The sequence below is a fragment of the Corvus moneduloides genome, unplaced genomic scaffold (assembly GCF_009650955.1).
Source record: "Corvus moneduloides isolate bCorMon1 unplaced genomic scaffold, bCorMon1.pri SUPER_scaffold_79_arrow_ctg1, whole genome shotgun sequence".
Taxonomy (NCBI): domain Eukaryota; kingdom Metazoa; phylum Chordata; class Aves; order Passeriformes; family Corvidae; genus Corvus; species Corvus moneduloides.
Window position 1 is genome coordinate 263,647 of NW_022436872.1, and position 24,567 is coordinate 288,213.

General features: G+C 50.2%; 1 long non-coding RNA gene across 1 annotated transcript; it reads left to right on the plus strand.

Moving 5' to 3' along the window:
- The first annotated feature begins 558 nt into the window (after positions 1–558).
- LOC116438671 lies at positions 559–24,290 on the plus strand. Its single transcript, XR_004237870.1, has 3 exons — positions 559–1,858; positions 3,511–3,785; positions 21,384–24,290. It is a non-coding gene; the product is annotated as an uncharacterized LOC116438671 (long non-coding RNA).
- Positions 24,291–24,567: the final 277 nt, after the last annotated feature.

Genomic DNA, 24,567 nt, shown 5'->3' on the forward strand with positions numbered 1-24,567 from the left:
GCCAATCCCAGGGGTCCCCCCTCTCGGGCTCCCCGCTTTGGGCTTCTGGGGCTCTCCTCTCTCCGGGGTCCCGCTTAGGGAAGCCGGGGCTCCCGGGGCTCCCCAAAACCGGTGTCCCCCCGCCCCCGCGCGCTCCCCACGGGGCCCCGGCAGAGCTCCGAGGGCCCGGCCCGGGAAGCCCAACCCCCACCGCGGGGGGACCCGCATCCCCCCGCCCCCGCCGGGGCTCTGCCGCCACCGGCACCCCCAAAAACACCTCCCGGGACCCCACGATGTCCCCCCGAGGGCATCTGCGGCTCGCCTTTGGAGTCCCGCAAGCTCCAAACATCCCCCCAAAAAACCCCAAACCCAGGGACCCCCCGGGACATTTGGGGCGAGCTCCCCCTCCCCGGGCACCTGCGGGACGGGGGGCGATGGTCCCGGGGGGCTGCGAGTTCAGCGAGCGCTGGAGCCGAGCGCTTCCTCCTCTACTCCAGCTTCCCGCTGCCGCTCCGCCTCTTCCTCCCTCCTCCTCCTCCTCCTCCTCCCGCCTCTCCCCAATCCCACCTCCGCCTCCTCCTCCTCCCCTTCCCCCTCCCCCGTTGCCGAGCCCCTCGCAGCCCGCGGGAGCAGCGGGGATGGAGCCGGGACAGGTCGGGATGGGCAGCGCGGGGCTCTCGGCTGCTCCCACCCGCTGGGGGCGGGGCAACCCGGCCCGGGGAAAGGAGAGGGAAACTGGGAACATTGGGGGCTGCACATCCAAACTGGGCCTTGCTGGGGACCCTGGGTGGGGACTTGCAGCCCTTGGGGCTCCTCTCGGAGCCTGGAGAGCCGGGAGGGGGAACGCAGAGAGGGCTGGGGGATCCCAGGAGTGGCACCACTCGCAGTCACTGCTTTGTACTGGGATCGTACTGAGATCATACTGGCAGTGACTGGGCTGTACTGGGATCGTACTGACATCATACTGGGAGTAGCTGGGCCCATGCCGGTGGAGACTGCGATCCCACTGAGGGAGACTGGGATCATGCTGGGATCATACTGGGAGTGAGTAGGAGCCTTTGGGGGGCAATTGAGACCATGCTGGGGGAAATGGGATACAGTGGGAGTGACTGGGATCATGCTGAGGGTGACTGGGGGCAGCTGGGAGCAACTGGGATCATGCTAGGAGCAACTGGGAGTGACTGGGTGCATGCTGGGGGTGATTGGAAGCAACTGGGCTTCTACTGTGATGAACTGGGGTCATGCTGGAGGTGACTGGGATCAGACTGGCAGTGAGTGCGACTACACTGAGGCTGACTGGGAGTGGTTGTGAGCAAATGGGATAATGCTGAAAGCAACTGGGAGGAACTGGGAATATGCTGGAGGAAACTGGGAGAGACTGGGAGTGACTGGAGCAAATGTGAGGGTGAAAGAGAGCAACTGGAACCTGTGGGGGGCAACTGGTTCATACTGGCAGTGACTGGGAGAACACTGGGGTCATGTTTGGATCCTATTGGGAGTGACTGGACTAATATTGGGAGTATCTGAGAGTGACTGGGAAACACACCATGCATATCATCCCCCATACTGGGGGTGACTGGGAGCAACTGGGAGCATGCTGGGAGCAAATGGCATCATACTGGGACTGACTGGATTGATCGATGAAGCTACTGGAACCATGCTGGAGGCAACTGGGACCATACTGGGAGTGCTGGCATGTGACTAGGATTATACTGGAGGCAACTGGGATCATATTGGTGTTGAAAGGGAGCAATTGGGATCACACTTTGGGCTACTGGGAGCAACTGAGAGCAACTGGGATCATGCTGCAAGCAAACTGGAGTAACTGGGAAGGACTGGACGCATGCTGGAGGCAATTGGGATATACAGGGCGTGACTGGTATGATACTGGGATAACAAACACCTTACTGGGACCACTGGGAGCATCTGGGAATGACTACGGACATGCTGAGGGCAACTGGGATATACTGGGAGTGTGTGTAACCATACTGGGGGTGGCTGGGGACACACTGGGAGCGACTGGGATTAACTGGGATTTACAGAGCCTTCCCTGGGGACAGCTGGAAGTGATCCCCCCATTCCCCCACCCTCCCTCGGGCACTGCCGCATCTCCCAACCTGCACCGCCGGGATCTGCCCGGAGCAGCGCGATGGCTCCAGCGCTGGGGCTGGGGGCTCCTGGGGCGGCGAGGGGGGACTGGGACCTTGGCACCCCCTGGGACTCCTCTGAGCTGCCATTCCCGGGAACGGGACCCCCCTGAACTGCCGTTCCCGGCACCGGGACTCCCCTACTCCCCTTATCCTTCACAAGGACCCCCCTGAATCCCCTATTGTCGGAAATGAGGACCCCCCTGCTCCCCTTTTCCTGGCTCTCCCATGTCTCCCAGCCTCCAGACTTCCTGTGTTCTGGATCCTGGGATGCCCTGGAACGCCTCGGTCCCCCATTCCTGCCTTCCCACCTTTCTGCAAAACCAGAGACCCCCTGAACTCCCGTTCCTGGACAATGCGGGTGTCCCCACCCTGTCACCCCCCTTTTCTGGGAAACTCTGGACTCCCTTTTCCTGGGCACAGGCATCCCCTGGAACTCCCTTGTACCTCTCCCAGTCCCTGCACTCCCCTTTCCTTGACCCTGAGACTCCCCTGGACCCCCATTCCTGAGAACCAGGATGCCCTTTTACTCCTTTCCCTGGCACTGAGGCCCCCCTGCACCCCCTTATCTGGCACCAACGCAGCCTTTTCCTGGCCACCCTGCCTCTCCCAGCCCCCAGACCCACCCTTTTCCCTGACCCTGGGACCCCTGGGCCCCCATTCCTGTATTTCCCAGCCCCCAGACCCTCCTTCCCTCACACTGAGGGCCCCTGGCATCCCCTTTCCTGGGCACAGAATTCCCTGGACACCCCACCCCACCTCTCCCAGTCCCTGCACCCCCTTTCCTTGACTCCGAGCCCCTGAACCTCCTTCCCAGCTCTCCCAGCTCTTCAAGTCCCTCCTCTCCTTGACCTGTGGACCCCCTGGATCCCCAAACTCCCACCCCCCCAGATCTCTGTGTCCCCCCAGTTCTCCACTCCCTGCAGTACCTGGAAGTGGCGCTGTCAGAGCCCGGCCCGGGGGTCCCCCAGTCCCTGATCACGGGAACGTGGACGGGACCCCCTCCGAGCGCTGCCACAGCGAGCGGGACCGGATGGAGCTGCAGGCACGGGGATGGGAGCGGGAGCTGAGCAAGGATATTGGGATAGCCAGATCCGGGATACTGGGATAGCCAGACCTGGGATATTGGGATAGCCAGACCCGGCTCAAGGAGAGGAACTGGCACGTGGCCAACAGTGACCTGGAGACAGGGCCAGTACAACCAGAGTGGGGCGACGGGGGGGAGCTGGGGGCTGGGATCTGTGGGAATGGGGTGGATCTCTAGGGGTGGGATCTGTGGGAGTGGGATGGGATCTGTGTGCTTGGCATAGGAATCCAGGGAGCTGCAAGGGGCTCCGTGGGGCTGGGACACGACTCCATGGGTCCGTTCTCTCCTCGTTCCCAGGTCTCCCCACGGTGCAGGTGGTTTCCAGCTGTGACCTCCTGTCCAATGGAGCGTCCATGGATCCCACCGGCACGGCTACGATGGGTGGGATTTCATCTCCTTCCAGCTGGGATCCGGAAGCTTTGCAGTGTCTGACGATGCCACCTGGATCCCCCAGAGGTGCTGGGAATCCAAAGGGATCCTGCCAGAGCAGATGAAGCATTACCTGGGACACACCTGTGTGGAAGAGCTCCCAAAATACATCGGATGTGGTCGGGAGGCTCTGGAGCACAAAGGTGGGTGTGGGGGGGGAATTCCTATGGGAATGTGGGATTCAGGAAGGGTGGACCTGGGAATGCAGGAATTCCCATGGAATTTCCATGGATGGATCTCACTCTCATCCCAGTCAGGTGAGAATTCCATGGACGGATCTCCCCCCCAGCCCACTGCCATGGGAATTCCATGGGGAAATGACTGGAATTTATGTCCAATCAAATCCCTGCTGCAATTCAATGGGACATAAATCCCAATCCTTTCCCCAGGCCGGGTCTGTGGTGCCCCTGGCAGCGCCAGGGGAGTGCCCTCTCCCTGCCCCGAGCCGAGCTCGGGCCTTTCCTTCAGTGTTCTCTGCCCTGCCCGGGGCAGGAGGGCACTGACAGAGCAGCTTTGGTGGCACCGGGCACCGGCCGGGCTCCGGCCACTGCAGGTGGCTCCGCAGGAATGTCCAACACCAAAGCTTCAAGCGAACAACAGCTCCTGGAGGGGATTCTGCCCCCTCTGCCTGTCCTGGGAGCCCAAGGGCAACGCCCCGGGCACAACAGCCCAGAGTGCTGGAGCACAGTGTCCCTGGGCCAGGCCGTGTTCCCGGGCTGTCCCCTGTCCCTCGGCTCTCCCCTGTCCCTCGGCTGTCCCGTGTCCCTTGGCTGTTCCCTGTCCCTCGGCTGTTCCGTGTCCCTCGGCTCTGTGGGGCCGGGGGTGGCAGCAGGACCCTGGGCAGCCCTGGGGGAGAACAACCCTGAGCCCCAGCTGGGCCAGTTCCCCCAGTTCCCCCAGGGGGGCCCAGGTCACTCCCAGCATGGGCCCTGTGGCTCCCAGTCACCCCAGTATGGTTCCAGCTCACTCCCCAGTATGATCTCAGTCACTTTCAGTTACACTCAGTATGATCCCAGTATGACCCTGGTCACTCCCACTATGATCCCAGCATGGTCCCACGTGTTCACCCCTAGTATAGTTCCAGGCACTCCCAGTAAAGTCCCAATTTCTCCCAGTATGATCCCAGTCACTCCCACTGTGGCTCCAGTCCTCCCCAGTATGATTCCAGTATGAACCCAGTCACCCTCAGTATGAAGCCATTTGCTCCCAGCATAGTCCCAGTAACTCCCAGTATGATCCCAGTCACTCCCAGATACTCCTAGTATTATTCCAGTAACTTCCGTTATGGTTCCTCTATGATCTCAGTCACTCCCAGTGTCTCGCAGTGTCTCCCAGTAGCTTCCAGCATGATTCCAGTCACTCCCTGTATATCTCAGTTGCCCTCAGGATGCTCCTAGTCACTTCCAGTATGATCCCAGTATGACCCCAGTCACCCTCAGTGTTGACTCAGTTGTTCCCAGTATGATCCCAGTTGTCCCCAGCATGGTACCAGTTCCTCCCAGTCTGATCCCAGTTGCTCTCAGTTGCCCCTAGCACAGAGCCAGTTATTCCATGCATGATACCTGTATGTGTCCGATAGTATCCCAGTCTCCCCCAGCACGGTCCCAGTCAATCCCAGTTGCCCCCAGTGTAGATCCAGTCACTCCCAGTTGCTCTCAGTGTGTTCCCAGTCACCCCCAGTGCGGTTACAGACACTCCCAGTATAGCCCAGTTGCCCTCAGCTTGCTCATAATCATTCCCAGTCACAGCCACTTGCCCCAGTAAGGTTCCAGTCTCCACCAGTATGATCCTAGTGTCGTGGTTTGACACTGGCCCAATGCCAGGCATCCACAGGAGTCCCTCGCTTACCCTCCCTTGCCACAGCTGGGCAGAGGAGGGAAAAGGAAAAAAAAAAATTAACGAAGGGTTCATGAGTGAGATAAGGACCGGGAGAAAACACTTCAAGGGCGAAACAGGCTCAACTTAAACCAGAGGGGGATAATGAGAAATAAAATAAGCCCTTAGAACACCTTCCCCCCCCCAGCCCCTCCCTCCTTCCCACCGACAGCGCAGGGAGACAGGGCACGGGGGTTTGGTCAGTTCATCACTGAGACTTCCTTCTGCTGCTCCGGGAGAGGACTCCTTCCCCTGTGAGGCCGTGGGGTCCCTCCCACGGGAGACAGTTCTCCGTGAACTTCTCCAGCATGGGCCCACTGTCATGAGCAGCAGCCACACCGCACCTGCTGCAGCGTGAGCCCATCCCACGGGCACACAGTCCTCCCATGCCATGAGTCTGTCTTCCACAGGGTGTAGTCCTCCGAGGCCAGGCTGCTCCAGCCTGGGAGCAGGGCTTCTCCCCAGTGTGGATCATCTGGTGACGGATTATAGAATGAGAGCTTTGGTGGTTCAGTGCCATGTTTGTCCCTGCTGGGTCCCTCATGAACCACTTAGGTGGCGCTCTCCCAGCACCTACGTGTGCACACAATCTCACCTTCACAGGTTATCACAAAGAGCCGCTCACACACAGAGTTTATGCACAAACCAGGGATAAAGAGGGGAGAGGGGTTCCGAGGTGTTTGATAGCAACACACCTGAAGGAGGCAAGAAGAACCCAGAACTGAAAGCCCACGCCAGTTTTATCCTGAGAGCTCCCAAAGGCAGACAGAGCGTCCAAAAGCAATAGTCTGAGGGCTAGGGGGCAGAGGCAAGGTTGGGTGACATAACAGGGGCAAATGGGAAAAGGGATGGGAGGGAGGAGAGGGCCAGTGACCAGCAGAATCTAGACAAAGAGAGAATTTTCTAGCACAGTGTTGTAAGGAGAGACCACTTTTAGGGCAACTTGGGGGGTGTAAAGTGGACTTAGCCACTGCAACATCTCCCTCTAATTTACTTTAAAAGAAGGCCTCCCCCATTTACTTGGAACTAACTAAGGTGGGAACCGTTCTTCCCCTTTCTGTGAGTGGGGAAAGGGTATTTTGATCTTAACAGTGAGCGTCCAGGGTTGTGGCAGTATTTTAAACAACGAATGGATGGCAGAACAACCAGAAACACCCGTAAAGCCTCTGGAGGGAGGCAACCCCTCCCCCGAGTTCCCAATGTCCCAACAAGTCCTGAGTTCCTCCGATGGTGCTGGGTGCAGTGGACCTTTCTGGGCTACTGAGGCTGCTATTTCCATGCTCTTATCAGCCACAGCATCCACAGCCACAGCAGCGTCTCTGGGTACTTGCTCAGATTAGGGACATCTAGGAGATGGCAGGGTGACAGGTGCCAGGTTCCATGGGGGAGTCAGGACAGATGTCTCTGTAAGGGTCTCAAACAAAGTTGTTAAGGACCGTCGAATCACTCGAGAATACCCGAAACTGGAAATGTTCTTTCTCCCTTTATCAATTTCCCTTTTCCATCCCCTCTTTTCAAAAAAAGAGGGTAGGTATAGGGTATAGGAAGGGTAAGGGATTATTCGGGCAGGGAAACCATGAGGGAAGGTCAGGGGGGTTCAGGGGGATTTTTAACTGAACCAGTCTGGAGGGGGTACAAATTAGATGTTCATGAGGCTTGTCACTTTGTGTTGACATCGCCTCCAGGCGGCACTAGTCTCGTCTTTGGCTGATTCAGCGTCAGGGTTAGCTGTATTTTTTCTTACGGTCTCAGGAGTTGGTGGTGGTGGTCCAAGGTAGGGCTTGATATTCTTTACCAGCACCCATTTCAAACCTGCTGGTGTGGAAACACAAGCATATCCCCTTCCCCAGGTGTTGAGTGGAAAGGGTCCCTGAATTTGACAGCTCTCTGGATCCTTGACCAACACCAGTGGCTGTTCCTTTAATTTGGCCTGTGTTGAATTGGTAAAGTATCAGAATATGGGGGGGGTAGGTTCTGAGAAGGAGTTGTTTAAGAAATTGATGGTAAAGAGCCTTTGCAGAGTCTCACAATGGGACAATTAACCTCTGCACCTCCACGTTGTTGGTCAAGGACCCTCTTGAGAGTTTGGTGGGTCCTTTCAACAATAGACTGTCCTGTGGGGGAGTGGGGCATGCCAGTGGTGTGCTGGGTGCCCCACTGATTAAAGAAACCTTGCAATTTATTAGAAACATAGGCAGGACGATTGTCCATTTTCACTTCTTTGGGCACTCCCAGGGTGGAAAAGGCAAGGAGAAAGTGTTTTATTATGTCTGTTGTTGTTGAGCTTTTAACCCTTCCTTCTCGGACCAGGGTAAAAGAGCAGAGGAGGCTGCTGTTCTGCTAAGTTCTTTATTTCATAGTCTCATAGCTTTCTTGAGGGCAGAGTTTGAAGGGAGCTACATGATAAAGGCAAGCAGCAACAGCAACAACAGGCAAAAACCAGCTTCTTCTTCTATATACTCAACAATTTTTCTTATGGAAGTGTGGATTATATTTGCTAATTAACGAATAAGATTAACACACGATTCTAGTTTTCCTTTTCTTAACCCATCCTGGTCTAATTCTAACAGTCGTAAGCCTTACACAAGTGTTACATAGGTATTACACAGATTTGCATATACAGTTTCTATCAGTTCTTATTGTTTATGTGAACACTCTATCTAAAAATGTGAACAGTTTAATTCTATCTATGTTTTGTCTAAAGTAAAAGAATTCTGTGAAAGGTAATACTGCTGCAGCAAGAACTGTGTTTAAGGTCTCTGCTACAGCTTTTTAATGTTTAAGGCACTTAGCATATATTTCTACTAAAAGTTAAAAAATCTGTATTTCTATTTCAGTTTGGTGTGACTTCATGTATTTCAGCTTATCCAAAGGTTTTAATTCAATCCCTGTGCTTTGGCTTTCCTCTGGGCCTGAGTCCAGAGGAGCTTTCACTCCAACATCTCCCCCTCTTGTTTGAACCATGAAGACTTCCTTAATAGCTTTGTTGATAATTTGCCGGATACACTGAAGTAAACAAGGCACCATTATTAACACAACTCTAATGATAACTAATATGTAAAAGCCCATCTTTAAAAGCTCTTTCGCCCATGTTGTTAAGTTCTATCCATCAAGCAGATTATCTAACCAAGTTCCATCATCAACTCTAATCTTTGGCACACCTCCTTTCAGTTGTTGAATACTCTTATGAATGGATTCTGAATGATCAGAGAAATTCATACAGCACATTCCTTCAAAGTCTTTACACCCATGTCCATGTGCTAATAAAAGGAAATCAATTGCAGCCCTGTTCTGCAAAGTTGCACATCTTTGGTATCTGTTAGCATATCGCTTAATGCAAGGGAAATAGCATTGAATTCCTTTCTCAGCCAACACCCTAGTCGGTCTAATTGTTTCAGTGCAACTCCTGAAGCAAGTTGTGGTAAAAGAAGAGCTGCTGAGAGCCTTTCCACAGGACCTCAGGGTACAAAATCATCATTACAATCTGGCTTATACTGAAGAATAGACCTTTTATGTCTCATAAAAGCAAGCATTTTTGCACTGAGTGTTAGCAAAGTAAGTTTTCCCACGCTACATGGTCCACCAGTGATGTATGCTGGGATAGTAGGCCAAACTCTACCTCCACAAATGAAAAATACTCCACCTGGTAATTGAAAGGGAGTCTTGTTACAGTGCAGATCCTGTAACACCATGTATCAAACAAGGAGTCCCGTGGAAAGAAATATGTATGGACAGATTCTTGGTAGATGTTTCAGAGAGATGTTTATTTCTCCAACCGCATGGCCAGGGCTCTGCCGAGGAACTCTTACAGTCATGGGACCCGAGGGTCCTTGTCCACGCAGGGAAACACAGAACAACCAATGGGAACGAGGCTGACCAGGGGCAGGGAAACCCCGTGTCTGTCCCCTCAGGGTCCCTCTCCCAGGGCTACACGGCGGGGGAGGAGACCCCAACATTTCACCCGTTTATTTTTAGAAAAAGAGATGTAAAACTTAACATTGAAAACAACTGGATAAACATAACAAGAACAGTTTCAAAACAAAACAAGCCACCCTCCTGAGTCTTTAAATGTCCAAACAGATTCTCTGGAACATCTTAAGGCTGGCAGAAGGGGGACAGGACTCTCCAAGCATGCTTTGTGGGGAAACTGAAGCAGGAGAGGGTTTAATTTCTTCCCTCCCCCTTTTCATCCCCCCCTTGGCATTGGAAAGGGATTTTTGGGGAAACAATTGGCAAAGACATGGTTTTGTGAGGGAAACCATGGATGAAAAAATGGATTGGGAATACACTGGGGGTAATAGGACATAGGGTAAAAGGGAAAGGTGGGATTAGGAAAGGGAGACTGTAGGGGGGGCTTACAATGGAGATATTGTCTAACATGACTACGATTTTTTGCATATATACTGCCTTTTACAGGAACACCATCAGGCCCAGTGACCTGCGATGCTTGTAACCCTTTTCTCCCTTGTATAATTTTGAATTCCACCACCTCTCCATCTCCCAAGCTTGCGATGCATTTTTCAGGGTTATTCTTTTTAATAGCAGTTCTATGCACGAATATGCCTTGCTGGTTGTCACATCTTGTTATAAAACCATAATTTTGTTTAACATTATGCCACTTTACCATTCCTAAAATCTTAGCTACTATGATCTTTTCCTTTTTCTGAGTGGCTGCTGTTTTCTGTCTCGCTGCATTCTTGCTTTCTCTTTCGCTCGCTCCTGTGTTGGAATTGCTGGAGCTGCTGGGGCTGCCAGGGCCGCCGGAGCTGCTGGTGCCTGCGCGTTCTTCCCGGGGTCGCGTTCGGGGCCGTGCGGGCTGGGCCGGGCCGCGCCGCTCAGTTCTCTGCGGGTCACCTCCTCTGGTCACAGCTTCGCTGCTGATGCCAGGCGCTGCAGCCACATCTCGGCTGGGCCCCCAAGCAATGACTCCCCCACGCCCTGCTCCAGCACGCGTCTCGGCTGGGCGCGGCTCCGCTCCACCGCCGCCACCCGCGCGCCGCCCCTCTCGGTCGGGCGTTCACAGGGCTTGCTGAGTATCATATACAGAATGAATTACAGAAGTATAATTGCACCATAAAGTCTGATTTTTATATAAATTGTGATAAGGAGTAACATCCTTAATTAAATATTGACTGTTGTTTGTATAATTAAATTTGACACAAAAGGTCATATATGTAGAACCAAGGATGGCTAATTCCTGAGGTTCAGAAGATGCCTTGAGAAGGTGAGGAACCCACCAATCCCATGCATCTACTGGATTGTAGTAGTTCCACACATTTGTCTTAACAAAGGGACCCTGAAAAGCTTCATCAATTTCTATCGGGATTGGCCAAGCATCCATTGGCACACCAACCAAGCAGGTGTGAAATGGTTTCTCAGGGGTCGTGTCGGACAGACATATGGCATCTAAACCTGATGCATTAGCTAAAGTCACCCAAACGTTAGCTTTAGGTTGGTTAACAGGTAAATCTGCATAGCCAAAAGCAAGCAAAGCAAAAAAGCATAAGCATAATTTTCGATTAAGTTCCATATTCTTCTTACACTATCATCTAACAAAGAATTCTACAATATTACTGATTCCCACACCCAAAGTTCACAATCTTCTGTAGATAGAGTGCAAGATGTCAGGCAGAGGTTGCAATCTCTGTTCAGCTCACATCTGTGTGCCTGCTTCTTTACTTGTGGGGTTGTCAGCGTTTCTTCGCATTTGATAGGGTTTCACGTTCTTTGCTGGAAGCCATCTGAGTTGGCCGCCTGTGGAAACACAAGCAAACCGTTTGCCCACATTATTAGAGGAAATGGACCTTCAATCTTCCCTGTTTCTGGGTTTCTAATTAACACTGGAGGATTCTCTTTTAACTTTGCTCTTGCACTGTTAGAGAAATGTCTGAAAATTGGTGGATCAGGCTCTACAAAAGAGCTGTTTAAAAAATTAAAGACATACAGAGCTTTGTTCAACCTCATCTGTGGTGTTGCCTGTGCCAACCCTCCTTTTTGCTGATCTAAAATAAGTTTTAAAGAGTGATATGTTCTTTCAACAATGGCTTGACTTGTGGGAGAGTAAGGAACACCAAAAGTGTGCCACACTCCCCAATCCATTAAAAAGTCAGCCAATTTCTTTGCTGTATATGCAGGGCCATTGCCTGTTCTTATCTCTTGAGGTACCCTAATGAAGGAAATGCTTGCAAAAAATGCTGACAGGCATGACTGGCTGTCTCACCTGTATGTACTGAAGCAAAGACTGCACCTGAAAAGGTATCCACTGACACATGGATATTTTTAAATTTCCTGAAAGACAGGTATTTGGTAATATCTGTCTGCCACAATTGCAAGCTTTGCAATCCTCATGGATTGACTGCTCCTGTTGAGACAGGAGGCTGTACAAGTTGGCAGTCAGGACAGGCACTTACGCTTGCTTCTGCCTGATCCTTAGAAAGATGAAACATTCACATGAGTGCTTGCACATTTTGATGTAAAAGGCATGACTCAGTTTTGCTTGTTCAAAAATGTTAGAGTATTAACAAGAACTACTGTCAATTCATTGGCTCTTACATGACCTTATTGCTCTGCTGAATTGTTAAATTGAGAGCGTCAAGGGTTTTTGCAAGTCTCTGGTCGATTACTTCTGACTGACTTTTGAGATCCTTTTCAAGTGACTCTCCCAAGGTAGCTGCTTGTATGGTAGCTGTTTGCTGAGGTCTGCCAATTTTGCTGCAGGCTTCTATCATTTGTGATAAAGTAGGTTCTTGTTCAGGTAGGCTTCGAATGACTTTTCTACATTCTTCATTGGCATTCGCATATGCAAGGTTGCAAAGCAAGAGTGGTTGGGTTTCATCATCCTCACACTGCCTTTCCAAGGCTTGTGTCAGGCGATCGATGAATGCTGTATAGGGCTCTAATGGACCCTGCTTTACTGATGTGTAAGTCCCTTCTGGGCTCCCCACCGGCTGTGTCAATAAAAAAGCTTTGCAGGCTGCTTTTTTTATGTCCCCTAACACTACTTTCGGTAAATCTATTTGTTCTTCAGGCTTATCGTTGGGGGGGTCGCCTGTTAGCTGGGCTATTGTAAGTGCTGCGTGGGGACCCCCAGCATATGTTGCATTTTTTTGATTCAAGAATTTCCTCCATTTCATGTCCCATAGGATGTATTGTGATTCTGTTAGAATTGATGAAGCAATGTATCTGCAATCAAGAGGTATTAAATCTGCATTATCAATTACTGCTTTTAGCAGCTGTTTAAAATATGGTGAGCCTATCCCATTTTCTCGAATCGCTCTTCTCAAATCCTTGATATCATCATGGTCTACCTTCACCCATCTTGGTTCGGCATTCCCTTGGCCATATCTGACTGGCAAAGCTAGAAGTGGCTCTTGGGCTAAGTCAAAATCTTTTTCTTTTAGTGCCTTTTGTCTAACTTCTGCCCAGTCTGTTGTCACTGGCTTTTGACTTTCCCTTAGAGGGTGTCTTGATGAGGGAGAGATAGGTTTTCTTCTTCACCAGAAGCAGAACAATCATTGTCCATTCTTCTGTGTTTATTATTCCAGCAGCTGTTTCTTTCTGGTCCATCTCCCCCCTTTCTGTGCAATAGAATGGGTTCCGAGGCAGGCTGTATCTGTGTCTGTGTATTGTCAAGTATTTGAGGGTGCAATAACAGAAGCAGCCACAGGTGGTGCTGCAGCTGGCGGATGAGCAACTTGTTGGTTACAAGATGGCACCAGCGGAAGTACGTAGGCATTGTTTACGGAAGTGATGAGGGCACCGCCATGTTCTTGTATGGCAGATGGCGTTGTTGGGACATCAGCTGGTTGTCTGGGATAACGTGAGCACACATTTTGTACATCGTGGATACCCGGCAAGATTTCTGTAGTGAAGTAGTTTTTTGGCCAAGCACCGGCTTGAATATAGAAGACTTGGTCCATTTGAGGAACCATGGGCAGAGGGTCATGGCCAGGGTGGTCCAGCAGCAGGCCGGCTGGCACAGGCAGTGGCTGCACCAATGGTGGGGAAACAAGCGCGGGTGCCGAATGCTGCTCCGTCATGGGCTGCAGGTTGGACACTGTAGCAGCTCCGTGCAGGGGGGAAGAAGTGAGTGGTGGCAGCAGGAGGCCACACACAGAGGTCTGGCGCTTGGATCAGGCAGCAGGACCGAGTTTGAATCTATAAAAATTTCGGGTTTCTTGGCCGTGGAGGCAAAAAGTAAAGCTGTTTCGCAAAGGGAAGGGAAAATCCCTCCTGTTTTCTCAGGCCAGGAGGGGTATGGGAATCCCAATAAGAAAGGAACGGTAGCACCTGCAGAAAACCCGTCTGTTGCCCATAGAGATGGGGCGGAGTCAGGGGCAAAGACGAAGGGGAGGTTGCTCCGCCCGCTGCATCTTCCAAAGCATCAGCAGCGGCTGCGCTCGGCTTGCTCGGAGAGGCACCTGGAGGTGCTGGGGCTTCACACGGAGCTGTTTGAACTAGCTGTGCAGCCCGAGAACACGGCTGTGCCATGTCCGCCGGTCCCGGGGGGTCCTGGGTCTGCAGTTTAACAGCAGTTAAAGAACGTGGAGGTTTTGTGAGTGGGCTATCTGCACCCAAGGTGCTACATGCAAACTCGCGTGCACATGTGTCTCCTGTATGTGCCATCTGGCTGAGAGCCCTCTCCACCCACATTAGTGTCTAGCTGCGATATAGAATTTGAAACTGGAGTTTGCAGTATTTCGTTATTGGATTCTATTTCAAGGACTGTAATTATGAATTTAGAGAAGGGATTATTCAATATTTCAACAATTATTTGCCATATGGGCAGTATATTTGATACAGATTTATTTCCACGGATGGATTCATCAAATAATTTTATACCTATTTGGTCCCATACTTTTTTTATTTAATGCAGAGCCTGCTTTAACTTCTGAGAAGTTTTTTTGAGCATATATTAAAAGATCTTTCAAATCTTTGCTTGGGATCTTGTCATTATTACATATTAATAAATATTTTAGATGTTCATAATCTGCCTCTGCGCTTTTGTCGTATTGTTCCCCATCTAGATTACTCCAAAGGATGCTTACCTTTCCTCCCCAGAGGTAAGCTTCAGTAACACAGTTCTTGTGCTCGTGGAACGAGCTCTGGCGTGCCCTTGATCAGAGAGAGTCCAGCTGCACTACTTCTATGCGTCGCAGAAGTGACTTCGGCATCAAGAAGGGTGCTGCTGGCTGAGCTAGCTAGCTGGCTTCTTTGCAGAGGGAACACGTCAGGAACCAATGATATAGGTTCACATTAGTTTGGAGGTAAAGGAAGAGAGAGGCTGTTCTGGTCTGGCTTCTAACAGGTTTATTGCCAGAAGTTTCACAACCAGAACATGGCGATGATCATAAGCTGGGATGGGATGGGATGCTGCCGAGACTCTTTTCCTCAGTTTTATAGGGGGTTTGAAAACCATGGGGAAAGGGAAAAACAACCAATGAGTTACAAGCCAGGGGGAGGATACAATTCAGCAAGAACCACTGGGGGAAACCGAGAAGCGGGAGTTATAACAAAGAACCAATGAACAACCAAGTAACCGAGAATTTTCCCAAACCGGGGGAGGCGGCTTGTACCCGGGCACCACCCAGGGGGGATGCGGCTTAGGTTTCTGAGCCACCCCTCGACCCACCCTCGGAGTCTGTCTCTTCTGGAAACTCGATCCAGGGGATGGGCTGGGATTGGTTGGTGTAGGAGCTTGGGTGGGTCGGTCGGGACGGACTGAGACGAGAGATCTCTGAAGTCAGATCTTGGAACATGCGGTTTATTGCAAAGGGCGTGGGTATAGGGGCACTGCTTAGAACTGCCAGACTCAGCTCGGAGCAGGCCCAGGAGAGCAAGAGATTCGGTGCTGCTTGGGTTGGCTCCGGGATGCGTCGGCGGAGGCAGGGAGGCAGGCGGCGGAGCCGCGGGAAGATGTGCGGCTGGTCCTGGGAGCGGTGCTGTGGTTGGAGGAGTGTGAGCGGAGTGGTATCGCTGGTCCGGAGGTTGCAGCAATTGCGCATGCGTGGGTTGCGTCATCAGGGCAACGTGGCAGGCTGTGATGGCGGCAGTCCGTGTGGCAGGCGGTTCGGGCAGAGTGGGAGATGGCAGGACCGCAGAACCAGGGGCTGGGGCTGCGGCCGCGGTCGAGGAAGGGGGCGATGGGACGATCATGGATGCCGGTGGCGGTGGGACCGCACTATTCAGCAGCTGAGAAGCGGGAGGCTGCGGTGGATACGGCAGGGTCCGGTCTGGGGCCACAGAGGCGGGCGGCGGCGGCAGGGCTGCCCTGTTGGCAGGAGCTGATCGCGGGGCGGCGGGAGGCAGGAGGGCCGGCGGCTGGATCGCGGCATGCTGCCGCTGGGAGCTTGTAGGCTGGGCTGGGGTGGGTGCTAGTGCGGCGGGCAGGAACGGCACTGCCGGAGCGGCGGTGCTGGGAGACGGGGCTGGAGCAGCGGCAGGCACGGAGGGAGCTGCAGTCATCCGTGCAGACGCTGCGGCACCGGCACCAAGTGGCTCGCGGGGCTGGGGCGCTCCGCGTCCCAGCCCGAGCGATGGTGTGCCGGGATCGGGGGATTGCACAGGAATGCCAGCAGGGACGGGAGTAGACATAGACATCTGTGCTGCCGCAGGGCCGGGGGACAGCTTGGGGACAGGCGCTGTCGGCACCGGTGGTTCGGGAGCGGCAGGAGACTGTGAAGACGCAGCAGCGACGGACGTGGATGGGACATTGGCTACCACCGGCGCCGTGTTGGTGGCGGCAAGGGGGACCTGTGGGGCTGGAAGAAGGGTCGCCGCTTGGCTTTGCGGGGGGCCGGCTATAATGGCAGCCACGGCCATAACAGGCGCGGCTGGAGGAGCGGTAGCACCCGTAGGTAGCAGGGGGGTAGCCACCGGCCCCACAGGGGTATCGCCGGGGGGCGGGACCACAATGATGCCAGCAGAGGGGGGTGGGGTAACAATGACGGCAGCAGCGGGGGGTGGAGCCGTGATGACAGAAACGGGGGGGGGCACGTGGGGGCAGGGGCAAGGGGTGGGGCCGCGGAGACGCTGACGGACGGGGTGGTAGAAGCGAGGGGCGGGGCCGCGGAGACGCTGGCGGACGGGGTGGTAGAAGCGAGGGGCGGGGCCGCGAAGACGCTGGAACCGAGGGCAGGGACCGCGGGAGCTGGGACAGCGGGGACGAGCGGGATGGCGGGGGCGGGGATGGCGGGAGCGGTGGGAGGGGCCGTAGGGTCTGGTGGGGTGGCTGGGGCCGGGGTAACGGGTGCCGGGACCGCGAGCGCGGGGGGCAGGGCGGCACGAGTCAGCCGGACCGCGGGTACTGGAGCCGCAAGGTCCGGCGGAGAGGTGGGGGCCGTGCCCCGTTGCGGGCTCGCGGTGGCAAGGGGCGGGCTAGCAGCAGGAGCCAGGCTCGGCGGGGTGACTGCTGCGGGCGGCGCCTTCACAGCAAACAGCTCTACCAGCGCTCTGCAAGCTGGGATCAGCTGCACGGCAGCCATATCCCGGTAAGAGACATTATTAAAGAGCTTAACCCCAACTGTGTCCCAGAAGTCTCTTGTAAAGACGGCTGAACGGTCAGCATTTGGGAAATTAACTCGAGTCCATTCTAAGAGATTTTTTAGCTCCTGTTTAGGTAATGGACTTGGACCGGAGCTTATAAGTAAATGCTTAAGTTGCTTATAGAGATCTCTGTCATGGGCAGTGTGAGTTTGTCCCATTATTAGACCAGTATGATACTCACTTAGATGTCGCAGGAGCAGGGTCCTTAGTCAGAGGTCTGTCATGGGGGGCTGGCCAGGCACTCCACTCGGCGCTCAGGACGCTGCTTTTGGGTCCCTCATCAGAGCTCCGGTTTTAGGCGTAGCTTGGCAACGGCTTTCCGTGCTCAGGACCTCACGGGTGGGTCCACACTGAGCTCCAGTGCGGGCGGTGCTGAGCACTACTCGCCTGTGCTCGGGGCGCGCGGCAGGGTCCCTCCGTAGAGCTCCGGTCGGCACTGCTTAGCAGCGTGTCCATGCTCGAGGGGTGGCACGCAAACTTCCTCAAAGAGCTCCAGGGAGCCGCTGCGCAGCAGTGGCCGCCTGTGCTCGAGGACTGCCAGGCAATTCTCTCCAAGAGCTCCAGGTAATCCCCGTGCTCGAGGGCTGCCTCGGCAGAATTATAGAGCTCCAGCTTTTACGATGCGCAGCAATGGTATGCCATGCTCATGACACGTTCTAGGTGGCTATAACTGGTCTTTCAGTTACCGTCCATGGACAAGTCTCCCACAGATGGAGAAAGCTGAACCGGGCCTTCAGTCACGTTGGGCGTCAGACTGCAGGAGCTTGGGGTGGGTTCGGCAATCACGTTGGGCGCCAGACTGTAGGAGCCTGGGGGGTGCTCAGTGCGGGTTTGGACGGTGACAAGAGATCTCTGAAGTCAGATCTTGGAACATGCGGTTTATTGCAAAGGGCGTGGGTATAGGGGCACTGCTTAGAACTGCCAGACTCAGCTCGGAGCAGGCCCAGGAGAGCAAGAGAGTAAGCGGGTAAGTAAAGAGAGAGAGAGAGCGAGAGGAATGAGAGTGAAGAAGTAGTATGAGAGTCTGAAGTCCTGGTTACAATACAATAAATCATCTTCTGTACTGAATATTCTAATTGTCACTAACCAATCTAATACAAGATACAAATCCTATAGCATTTACATACAGCCTGTAAGAGTTCTTATATTACCATAGAGTGTTACATCTTAACTTCTAAAAACTACTCTTTGGACCCCTTCTGCTGAGCTAGTAGGGTCTGCTCTGACCCTTGGACCTGCCTGCAAGCAGAGGGTATTGTTCCATCAAGACGGGATTACCTTCAGTCGGCCATACCATTGTTTTCCAGTTGTTCAGTAACTAAGACTTGGTATCTCAAAAGGTGGCTTTCATTTCGATGTTGCTTATAGTTTTCATATTCCCAAAATCTTTTGTCAGGCAATCATATTTATAAGGCTTTCCTGTTTCATCTTCCCCAACAGGTTGGCATCTCGCTGCCCTAGCCCCGCAGTGGGCTGGGTCATAGCAACACTTCAGCACAGTTCTCTCCAGCTCATCCTTCAAGTTGGGTTTATGTTTTCCTTTCAGCATCCAATAGATACCGTGTCACCTTTCATTTCAAGGTCCACTTTGCTCCCAGGATTTTTCTGTTTCTTCCAAACAGCCTTTTTCTTCCTACTTTGGAGATGCTTCAACAGGAAATTCTTTTAAGTTTTCTCCCTTAAAATAGAGGCACCATTTGTTGAGATTTTGGTGGGATACCCTTCCTTTTCAGACAAGGGTGAAAGAGCAGAGGAGGCTGCCGTCCTGCTAAAATTCTTTATTTCATAGTCTCATAGTTTTCTGAAGGCAGAGTTCGAAGGGGTTACATGATAAGGCCAAGCAGTAACAGCAGCAGCAGGCAAACAGCAAGCAGTAAACAGCTTCTTCTTCTATTATCTAAACTTACAGAAGTGTGGATTGTATTTCTTATTTGACCAATAAGATTAACACACAATTCTAAGGGTTTTTTTCTTAACCCATCCTGATCTAATTCTAACAGTCGTAAGCCTTACACAAGTATAACATAGGTATTACACAGATTTGCATATACAGTTTCTATCAGTTCTTACTGTTTATGTGAACACTCTATCTAAAAAAATGTGAACAGTATAATTCTATCTATGTTTTGTCTAAAGTAAAAGAATTCTGTGAAAGGTAATACTGCTGCAGTAAGAACAGTGTTTTAAGATTTCTTTGATGCAGCTTTTCAATGTTTAAAACACTTAGCATATATTTCTACTAAAAGTTAAAAATCTGTATTTCTATTTCACTTTGGTGTGGCTTCACATATCTCAGCTTATCCAAAGGTTTTAATTCAATCCCTGTGCTTTGGCTTTCCTCTGGGCCTGAGTCCAGAGGAGCTTGCACTCCAACATGAACCAATCTGGATAGATCAATGGCCACTAAGTTCAGAAAAATTGGCCCACATAACAGAACTAGTGCAAGAACAAGTCCAGAAAAGGCATTTGGCACCATCCATAAGTCCGTGGAACACACCTACTTCTACTATTCCTAAAAAGAATGGCAAGTGGTGTTTGTTACATGATTTAAGGGAAGTAAATAAGGTAATGGAAGACATGGGAGCACTTCAGCACCATCCGTAAGTCCATGGAACACACCTACTTTACTATTCCTAAAAAGAGTGGCAAGTGGTGTTTGTTACATGATTCAAGGGAAGTAAATAAGGTAATGGAAGACATGGGAGCAGTTCAGCCAGGATTACCATCCCCCAGTATGATTCCAAAACACTGGGAAATATTGATAATTGATTTAAAAGATTGTTTTTTCACTATTCCATTGCATCCAGAAGATTGTAAAAACTTTGCTTTTTCTCTTCCCTCTGTTAACAAGCAAGAACCCTCCAAGAGATATGAATGGACCGTTTTGCCACAAGCTGTGAAAAATTACCCTACTATGTGCCAGTTGTTTGTGGCCTGGGCATTGACACCATTCAGGCAACAGTATCCAGAACTGATTATTTATCATTATATGGATGATCTTTTGATTGCAGGAATGCAATTGGACAGAGAACAAATTATTACAGAATTAGAACAACAGTTACAAATGAAGGGATTGGTTATTGCACCTGAAAAATTACAACAGATGCCACTTTGGAAATATTTGAGTTCAATAATAGATCAAACCACAGTAAGGCCACAGAAAATTGAGTTAAACCCTACTATTAAAACCCTTAATGATGTTCAAAAAATAGTAAGTGACATTAATTGAGTTCAGACAATATGTGGTATCACCAATTCAGATTTACAACCTCTGTTAAATTTATTGTCAGGAGGAGGAGGTGTTAATGCTCCTCGAAACTTAACTGAAGCAGCACAAAAGGCTCTTGAAAATATTGGGCAAAATTGTACAAGGCTATACATCCTGCTGGAATCCAGATTTGAATATTGCAGTAGCTATATTTAGTCAAAGAGCTCATGTGTTTGCAGTTATTTTTCAATGGGCCCAACGGCCAGATGTGTTGTGTATATTGGAATGGATCTTTTTGCCAGTAAAACCAAAGGAAACTATAATGTGGAATTATTAGACCATATTATAATGAAAAGCCGAAACCGGGTAATATAAATATCCAGATCCAAGCCTGCAGAAATTATTGTGCCAACAACTCGAGTATATTTAAATTGGATGCTAAGACATAGCAGAGGCTTGCAAATTTCTGCTTTAGAGTTTACAGGCAAACTCAGTGTTCATACGCCAGGACATCAAATGTTCACATTTGTAATACTGAGATAATTTCAAAATCCCTTTGTTCTTCTAAGCTGGTTCAAGGAATAACAATTTTCACAGATGCCAGTGGCAAAACTGGGAAGGCTGCTTATGTTTGGAGAGAGAAAGGGCAGTGGAAACAGGGAGTTTTACATGAAACAAATGACCACTCTACTCAGTACTTAGAATTATTGGCAGTAGCAGTAGTATTTGAAAAATTGAATGATCAGCCAATTAATGTTGTATGTGATTCACTTTATGTGGTATGAGTAACTTGTTGCTTAGAACATGCATTCTTAAAGGAATTGAATAACCATGACCTATATTTGCTTTTTCGCCGCTTGCTTTTTGCTTTATCAAAGAGACACTGTGTTTATTTTGTTACTCATATTTATAGTCATTCTAAGTTTCAGGGTAGCCCAGCCAAAGGCAATGCATGAGCAGATTACTCAGTTTCTCCTGCCTGGGCTGCTCCTGCAGGAAATAAGTTTCAGCAAGAAGCACAGTCACATCAATTTTTTCATCAATCAGCAAAGCTCCTGCACTGACAATTTCATATTTCCTGAACTGATGCACAAGCTATTGTGGTGTCTTGCAGTGATTGTCAACAACTTCATCAGCCATTGGGGACAGCAGTTAATCCTAGAGGACTTGGACCCTTGGAGTTATGGCAAATGCATGTAACGCATTTTCCAGAGTTTGGACAACTTCCGTTTATTCATGTGTCTGTTGACTGTTTTTCTCTTGCAGTCTGGGCCACCATACAAACAGGAGAAACCACGAAACATGTTCTAAAACATTTACGCATGGCTGTTACTGCCCTTGGATTCCACGTACCTTGAAAACTGACAACGGCCCGGGGTTATACCAGTCGTAATTTTGCCACCTTTTGCAATGTGTGGGGTATTACTCATATCACTGGTACTCCACATTCTCCCACAGGACAAGCTATCATGGAACGCACCCATCATACCCTGAAGCAATTGCTTTACAAACAAAAAGGAGAGAATTGTCCCTTTCGCCTCAAGCTCGCTTGGAAAAAGCTGTCTATGTAATGAATTATTGATGTATCCCAGGGGATAATCTTGTTCCTCCTGCGGTAAAACATGGGGCAGGACTAAAAGGGGACTTGAATGAAACTCCACAAGATAGTGGGAAAGTATGCGTAATAAATGGGGCTACAGGGCAATGGGAAGGACCAATGCAATTACTAACCTGGGAAAGGGAGTATGCATGTGTTTCCACAGATAGGGGATCATGCTGGGTGCCTGCAAAGTGGGTGAAACCGTGGCTGGGGAAAGACAGTGATCCCAACCTGTGTGCTGATGCTGAAAATTGAAATCTCACCTCAGCTACAGCTCAAATGTCCTGATTCAGACTGTGGAAAGTGTAAACTGTGGGTATTGTGTGTATGCTTAACTTGAGATGCAAGATGGTATTGCAGTAGTATTAATCTTGTTACGAAAAAATGTAAAGAAATACATTCTGCAGGGGAATGTAAAGTAGGAGTAGAACAAGTTTTGTGTTGGAACAAGATTCCTTTGCCAAAAGAGGCTAAAGAATGGTGGGTACCTGAGGATGACTGGTCATGGCTTTTAACGCACTGGAAGGAGAGAATGCAGGAAAAATGGGGTCCAGTGAGAAAATTTCAGTGATCACATTTTTACTGTTAAGCCTTATGACAACAGTCAAAGCACACGATAATCTGGAAGTAGTGCCGTGACACAATGTGTGGGTTACTTTTGCTAATGTTACTAAGCAGGATTCCTTTTGTCTGTCTATGGCTACACCAGCTGACCCATTCCGTACTTGCTTGATAGGCATACCTGACTTTAACCCTGAACGATTCAAGGGATATATAAATTGACCAATTCCTGCTACTTGCAATGCTACAATGCATCCTGCTACATTATCAGCTGGTTCACAAGCAGCAGGAGCCATAGCTAATTGTACAAAGGACTTGCTTTTGGCACTTAATGCAATCTCAATAGAGCCCCAAGAGCTGTTAGGTTCAATGGGAAAGAACGGCAGTTGTGTTGAATTTGGCAATGTTTACAGTGTTCTGGTGCATCTTAATAGAACCAGATAGCAAGACCCAGAAATAAATTATAGCTATTTCCAAAACATCTCACCCAAAGCACCAGAATACCATCAACGTGTTCCAAATCAAACTCGGAAAATAGGGTGCCAGCAGAATGAGTATTTTTTTTGCCCACACCAATTTGTGCATGAAGTAAACAATCCATCTGCCACTCTTTGGAATAATGATGCACCTGAACGGCTACCACCTGGCATATTTTTAATTTGTGGGGATTGGGCATGGCAAGGGATACCATCAGGAGTAATAGGGGGACCATGTTTCTTGGGAAAACTTACTTTGTTCACACCTTCCAAGGTAGACCTACTAAATCACACTGCAAGGAACTTTACGAAGAACCTACCACAACAATCATGATGAAGGGTGTCTCAATTAGGTCCTGAATGTAATGGAAAGATTCAGTTTTGGTCAACACCATCACGGGTTATTACTTCCTTATTAACACCAAGTGTCGCTGCAGCCAGAGCCTTACATAACTTAAAAAAGCTGGCTTGCTGGATGGCAAAACAATTAAACATCACATCAAATATTATCACTGACATGTTAGTTGATGCAGACAGTGTAAGGCATGCATTATTACAGAATAGGGCTGCTACTGAGTTTTTGCTGCTAGCGCAGGGACATGGTTGTGAGGACTTTGAAGGAATGTGTTGTATGAATTTATCTGATCATTCTGTATCCATCCATAAAAGGCTTAAGGAAATACAGGAAAACATGAAAAAGATCATGACAGGACACAGACTAGACACATGGTTGGAAGGATTTGGGCTTACTGGGTGTTTGAAAGATATTGTCAAACAAATCCTTACTATAGGGGGCGTGTTTATTTGTTTTTTAATTGTTTTGCCATGTTTAATCACTCGTATTTCTAGAATGGTGCAGTAATCAATGCATAGCATATGGCTGGTTCAAGGAAAGAAAGGGAGAAATGTGGAAACCATGTTTTTACTGGAAAATGGACATATCATGAACCAGCCATAAGATAGAGGAACCAGAGCACATAAGACAGAAGGACTTAAGCATGTACACAGGGAAAAAAGTTCATTGTGAAAAAGGAACAAGCAGCATTTGGGAGGATGTGAAAGAGGAACAAGCAAAGGATAAGAAAATGCAAACTGAAGGACAGTTGTGACATACACGACAGACAATGTGACACACATACAAGAGCCAATCATAAAGCAAAAAGTAGCATGTGAAATAGGCCTTAACCAATAATAATTATGCACGATCACATGTAGGGAAGCAAAAACTGTATAACAGGGACAATAGTTCATCAGTAAAATGGCTTCTGCTTGATTCACATTGAATCGTGTAGAGTCCATTGTTTCTCTCCACATGGGCCCATGATGCCTCAGGCCATCAAGGCAGAGATGCCACCTATAAGTGGGCATAAGGCCGTGGGATGGATCTAACCATGGACAGTATCTCCCAGGTGATCCATAACTGTGACGCATGAGCTGCGATCAAGCAGGCCAAGCGGGTGAAGCCCCTGTGGTACGGTGGGCGATGGTCCAAATACAAGTATGGGGAGGCCTGGCAGATTGATTACATCACACTGCCTCAAACCCGCCAAGGCAAGCGCTGTGTGCTCACAATGGTAGAAGCCACCACTGGATGGCTGGAGACCTACCCTGTGCCTCACGCTACAGCCCGGAACACCATCCTGGGCCTTGAAAAGCAAGTC